The following is a 7,208-nucleotide window of genomic DNA, read 5'->3' as shown; positions in this document are numbered from 1 at the left end:
GGCCCCATCATTACAAAGCAGGGCTCCCTCTCCAGATTCCCTAACTGCCCCTCAGTCCACGTGTAGGCCCCATTTCCTGAAAATAAATCCGTGGTTCTTGTACTGGTCAGTTTGTATGGGGAGGGCCCTTGAATCGAAATATGAAAAAGCATATCCAATGAAAAAGCAATCATTAACATAGGTTTGTATCAGATACATTAAAAATAAAAAGTAGCAACAGGCTTAGATTTTCTAACTGATGAACTTGATGAAACACTTATTTAAGAAACCATCTTCAATTCATCATCTCTTCCAGGTCTGTATCAGACACATTAAAATATATATAAAAAGAGTAGCAACAGGCTTAGATTTTCTAACTGATGAACTTGATGAAACACTTATTTAAGAAACCATATTCAATTCATCATCTCTTGCAGAAGCTGGGCAAATTGCAAATAAATTTATGAGTATCACCCACATACTAAAGTCAGACAAAGGTACTATATGTTATGAAAACTACTTGTATGAAAACTATATTGTATGAAATCTACTATATTGATTGAAAACTCAATTAAAATTAGTAAACTTAGGAAATTGTATCCAACAGTGTATAACCAAAGGATACACCCTTCACTCTTGCACAATGACAGCCACCTCACAACCCCTGTCTCTCCAGGAATCTAGAGTACTCAGCTGCTCTGTCTTTCCAAGTCATCATCTCTGCCTCCATCTCTGGGTCAGGGTTTATCTGGGTAGGGTCCCATACACTGTTCCCACTCCTCCTTTGATGGTTTCAGAGTTCTCCGCTCCAAGCCTGTAAGATAAACCACTCACGACTTCTTGCTACAAATCTTCTAAATTTACAGTTGTGACAACAGCAATTAGTCATGACAACTATTACTCACTATTGACTCTACCTTCCCACACACTATGAATCTAAATCCCCTCTTGAACACTTGTAAGTCAGTCACATCGTGCCTTTACAGCACCACATTTTAAGCAGCCAATGTCTATGTTGCCCATCCCTATAAAACCTGTATTCAGATAGGATGGGCATAATTCTTGATGTGAAGATCCCTTCCCTCTTGGTTGGGATTTCAAGCTACTACATTTATATGGTTCAAGTTCATCTGATTGTGGTGATTTATACTTGTTTTCTTTATCCAAAAAACCAACAAGCATATTTATTTATCTGTCTACTAGGTTCTCATCATCCCGTCACTGAAGCGATGGGTACTATCTGCAAGTTTCGGCACCCTTTTGCATCTCCCCTCACTTGATATCACCTGGACACTTCACTCTCAGCTCTATCCCTCCATGGCCATGTCCTTGTCTATGGGTTCAGGAGTCCCACGGGCTAACCACACTCCAGGTATATAGGAGGAAATATAACCTGGCCAGACACAGCCCACATAGTCATTGCTAATTTCCCACCATTTCCACTCACCAGTAGACCAACAAGGTCACCAGCCAGCTTACTTGCCTACTACTCCTGTATTCCCTTTGGGTTTCAGTCTTGGGGTGGGTAGTTGTCTTGAAGGGAATTTATTGCTTGCCTAGATAGTTCCCCAGTGAACAATCTTGTTCTTGAGGAAGTAAAATCAGACAACCACTTTGCTTTCTGTTTTTTTTCCTGCTGGGCTTTATTTCAAGAAGAATCTTCTGTTACTCTAGCTGCTCCTGGCTGGTCTGCTTGTCTTTCCAAGTACAAACTTCCCACCTTCGTAGCTTCAAGACAGGGATCAGGATTCCACTGGAGGACTCATATACTACAAAAACGCTACTAGAAACCTCTTTCACTAAGCAAGTTCTAATACCCCCTTTACTGTGAATTGCTTGATAGTTTACATGGGAGAATATCAGCTTCGCACTCATCCTATCGAATCACGTTTTACTGCAATGATGACAATCCCCTTCATGCATCGCCATTCTATAGCATTTTCTTCCATTCTGTTGGTTTTCATTTTTTATTTGGATGTACACAAAAATACTTAGGAATATATAATCATTTAAACAATCAAAGGACACATTCTACAAGTCGGCCTCCTGGTTGCCAGCATACAGCCTTTCTCCTGCCATGAGTCCAGACTCCTCAGCTGTTCCCTCTCTCCGTGTCCTCATCTATGCCTCCATCTCTGGTATCGCTGCTTCTCTGGATAGGGTTCCACATTCTGCTTGTGTGTTTTCCCTCTTGATGGTCCTAGGGTCTTCTATTGCAGGAATCTAACATTAAATACTCCCCCAGCTTTGTTACAAAATTTCTATCTTTGCAGTTCTGACACTCACAATTAATAATGATAACAACACTCACTATTGAATCCTAAGAATCTTATCCCCATCTCCTTTCATCAGACCACTGGATTGTTTTTTCAAAGTACCCACTAAATTTCATAAGTCCAACCTCATTTTTTTGACAGAAAAGGCACAGCTGTAGACTTTCTCCTTTCTGGTGCAAGCTCATTGTTTTTTTCTTTAGGTTAAAGTGTCAGTTGGTTTTTTTGTAAATAGGTCAGATATCCACAGGTCTTAGATGTCTAGGCAATATTTACATTGGACACTGCTCTTTGTCTAGCAAATAGAAGATGTTAACATATTCCTGCTACTGGCATGTGCACGAGTATGTTATTGGACGCCACTTTACTGCTGATAAATGTCTATTGGCTGCGAACCACAAGGTCAGCAGTTCGAAATTACCAGCTGTTCCACGGGAGAAAGATGAGGCATTCTGCTCCTGTAAAGATTTACAGCCTTGGAAGCCCTGTACAGGGTCGCTTGAAGTTGGAACTGACTCCACCACACATAACAACAACAGCCATTAGAAAAGAACTGCAATTGGAAATTTAAAAAACACACAACTGTATTTACTTTGTTAAAAACACAAACAAACTAAATGGTGTTAATATAGCAAAATATGCAAAAGATACAGATGAGGAAAAGGACAAAACACTAATCAAAGAACCCAAAGGCCTAATTAAGAGAATTATTCCATGTGCCAGCAAGGGAAAAGTCAATATTGTTAAGATGGCAATTCTACCCAAGGTGATCTCTTCCCTTCAGTAGAATCCCAATCAAAATCCCACCATTCATTTTATTACTATCAGGAAAGTTCATTACCCTTTGAAGCTATAAAAATCAGGTTATTGACGTTTCTGCAAAACCCTAAGAAAATTCATCCATGGAAACAGATCACAAAAAGACCAGAAAAAAACCTAAGTGTCTTCGAGTTTGGTAATGACTTTCTAGAAAGAAGAGTAAAAACCAGATCCAATGCAGAGGAAAAAAATAATTGGGTGAGGGGGTGCCTGCTAGGGTTCAGTCCTAGGCCTTATCTTTATTCTTCACTGAGGAATCACAGCCCCTCACAGATCAGTGATCCCCAAAGAAAGTCTTGCCAAGCCTCACACACTGAGGGCAAAGGTAGCCCAGTTGTCAATAAACCCAAATGCACATCCATCAATTGAATCCCCGGTCATACCCAAATCCCCAGAGAACTCACCATTTCGGAGCTCCCCCTTATTGGGATCTAGGTTACTATCACCAAAGGTGACTTCAGAAAGAGGGTCCGAAGTCAAAGCTGAGCTCTGGACAGTTTGGGAGCAGATGCTTAATAATGTCTGGTCCACACACACAGTAGAACACCTGAAGTCCTTCCTGATGACTTAAGTATGAGCAAGATGGTCACCCGAAGGCTCCCATTCGGAACCACACTGGAGAGCTGACATGGGAGAAGGATGGGGAGGGGTGGAAAGGGTTAACAGAGTTCAGAGGTGACAGGTTTTTGGCTTCCTCCCAGACTGCATTCCTAGTCATGTCTCCAGGGGGAATTCCAGTCCCAAACAAATTCCTAACAAAAGGGGAACAAATGCTCAGCGGGTGGTGGCCAGGAGGCTGCAATGGTGGAGACTCTGCATTCCTCACAAACTCCCAGGGGAGATGGGTGCTGTGGGGATGCAAACCATTGTGCTGCGTGGGGTTGCACAGGATAAGACCAGGGAAGGTGCTGGGAGACCTCACACAGCCCATACACCGACTGTGGTCTCCGGCCACACTCCTACTGTAACGGGGCACGGAGAAACTTGCGGTGCCAACATGGGTTTATTTCAGTCTGGAAGGAACAAAACAGAGACCGAGGCCGAAGTGACCATCATGGCTCCATTGTTAAAAACGAGGGCTCCCTCTCAAGACTCCCTAATCGCCCCTCAGTCCACGTGTATCCCCATTTCCTTAAAATAAATCCGTGGTTCCTGGACTGGTCTTTGAATCCCACTCCAAGGATCATAGCTGAGTGAATTTAAAGTCAAATTACAGCAGGAATGAAATCAAAGTCAAACATTACAGGATAATCCCTGAAATTTACCAGCTGCGGAAACTACGGGTGCCTGTTGGAGACAAAATGCCCCAAGGAGTCATCATGACCTTGGATCAATGAGACCACAAAACCATTGGAATTCCTCAGCCCCAAACTTCAAGCCCGTTATCTCCTAAAACCTTGTTCTCCCGATTCCTCAGCCAGAAAGGCACACCTGGAAGAGTCCTGCTCCCGACTCAGCATCTCAATACTCCAAAATAGCGACCTCCTTCCTCGGTGGGTCACAGAGGACTAAAAAGCTTTTTGCACCACGTTTCTCCTTCGTGTGAGAAATCAGGAGGCTTCCGGAATGCCGTAGGGAAACTTCCCAACTGAGCATGCGCAAAAGAGTGGCGGCAGTGCTATTGTACCACGCCAACGTTCACAAAGACAAACAAGGCAGAAGACGTCATAAATATAGCTGCTGATTTTGCTGCAACTTCCGGTTTCTGGACTGTTAGGTGCAGATCAGAAGTTGTTCCCTACAGAAACACAGAGCATGCTAGTTTAAACATCGGTTTTATACCATCCTTTCATTGTAATGATTACAATCTACTCCAAGCATGATCATGCAACAGTATTTGCTTCTATTAACTCTCTTTTGGTTTCAGTTGTGGTTGTTTATAGAGGGTGGAGGATGTACACATAATCACTGATGAATATACTATAGTTTAAACAACCAATGTGCACATTCTGGTAGCATGCATCCTGGCCTCTAGTACTCAGTCTTTCTTTTCCATGAGGTTGGAATATTCAGCAGCTCTCTCTCTCCATGCCATCATCTCTGCCTCCATCTCTGGTGTCACTGTGTCTCTGGATAGGGTCCTGAATGCCACCTGTGCTCTTCTCCCTTGGTGGTCCTAGGCTCCTGTTTCTGGGTTGTAAGATGAACTGCCCCTCCACTTTTATTGCAAAACTTCTACCTCTACAGTCTTGACAGTCATGAGTAGTCATGATAACCATTACTAATGACTGAATCATAAGAATCATATCTCCATCTGTTTTCACCAGACGTGTCTAGACAAAATGAAAACTATTCAGTTGGAACTCTACCTTCCAATGCACACTTTTCCTTTTTTGCATTTTACATTTATTGAGCAATCCACTGGGTTACAGACATTGTGTTAATAATTTTACATTTTTAAAATAAATGTTTTATTTTGAATTGTGTGATAGTTTACATGGGAGAACATTAGTTTTACATTCATTCTATCATATATAGTTTCAATGCCATAGTTACCATCCCGAGGATGTATCACCAAACCAAAGGGTGTATGCTGCAAACCTGCTGCCCCACCCCCCACCGGTCCTCATCACACAGCCCCTTTCCCTCTCTGGATCTCAAGTCCACAGCCACTCCATCTCTCCACATCACCTTCTCTGCCTCCATCTCAGGCCTCACTGCTTCTCTGGGTGAGGTCCTGCTCTCTGCTCTTATCCATTGATGGTCCCAGGGCCCTCCACTCCTAGATTGAAAAGTTAGTCACTCAATCCTTGCTGTAAAATAACCACCTTTACATTTCCAACCCTCATAATCAGTCCTGACGACAGTTATTCACTATTGCATCATAAGAAACCTATCTGCACTTCATTTCATCAGCCCTTCATGTACAGGCTTGATACTATTCAATGGATAATCTACCTTCATCCATGCCCTCTAGATGTAGGTTCACTCTTGAAAGTTTGTAATCCAGTCCCTTCTTACCTTTGTATCCCTTCCCCCATTTTGGGTAGTCAATGTCCAAGTTGCCCAGCCCTGTCTACTCAGTATGGAGGGGTAAGGAATAATTCTTGCAGCAAGGATTTGTTTCCGCTTTTGAACTACTGCCTTTATAGGTGTAGGTCAAGTTTATCTAATTGTATTAGATGATGCTTTTTATACTCTTCTTTCTTCTTCACACAAGAATATACAATAACTTAAACAACCAAAGGGCACATTCTGGAAGCATGCTTCCTGGACTCCAGCACTCAGTCTTTCTTTTCCATGAGGCTGGAATACTCAGCAGCTCTATCTCTTCATGCCATCATCTATGCCTCCATCTCTGGTGTCACTGTGTCTCTGGATAGGATGCTGAATTCCACCTGTACTCTTCTCCCTTGGTGGTCCTAGGCTCCTGTTTCTGGGTTGAAAGGTGAACTACTCCTCTGCTTTCATTACAAAACTTCTACCTTGAGAACAAACAAGATGGTGGGTCATGTGGAAGTGTGGTAAAGAGCTCCGCCAACAACACAGAATACCCGACCAAGAAGGCTCAGGGGATGGTCCCAGAACTCTGAACCACATATAAAGGAATATTTGGAAGGTTGGAAGGCTTACAGCTGGGGGAATTTGTGGCAGAAGCAAGAAACCTATTGCTTTGTAGTCCGGGAAGCTCGGCTGCCCCAGGAGCTGCATCTTGGATGAGACCAAGAGGGGGAAGGTACGGAGCGGCCACAGAAGTCTGGCAGAACCACTGAGATAAAGGTGTGGACATTCTTTTCTTTTGGTATCTGTTCATTGGTTCCTTGCTGTCTGTGTACCTCCAGTCATGTGACTATAGGGGTGCCTGAGCTAGTGGGCACCCCAGCCCCACCCTTGGAGTGTTCTACTACGCATACGCACAGATCTCCTTGAAATTTAAAGAGACCGTTTCCAACTAAAACCAAACGGCCACAGCCGGCCCTGAACTGTTTCAACTAGAAAAAAGACCTAAATGGGGATTGTGGAGTGGGACAAGCAGACAAACGAGGAAATAAGCCAAAAATTAAATCCCTAAGTTACGTCAAAACTACCAACAGTGATATCTTGAAACTTCTCAGGAAGAAGAGTGAAAAGGGAAGCCCATTTCCTGATCACATCTACCTGGAGGCATTCAGAAGCATAAAAAAATAACAAAATACA

Source organism: Chrysochloris asiatica, unplaced genomic scaffold (genome assembly GCF_000296735.1).
Source record: "Chrysochloris asiatica unplaced genomic scaffold, ChrAsi1.0 scaffold00446, whole genome shotgun sequence".
Classification (NCBI taxonomy): Eukaryota; Metazoa; Chordata; class Mammalia; order Afrosoricida; family Chrysochloridae; genus Chrysochloris; species Chrysochloris asiatica.
This window is presented reverse-complemented; position numbering follows the sequence as displayed.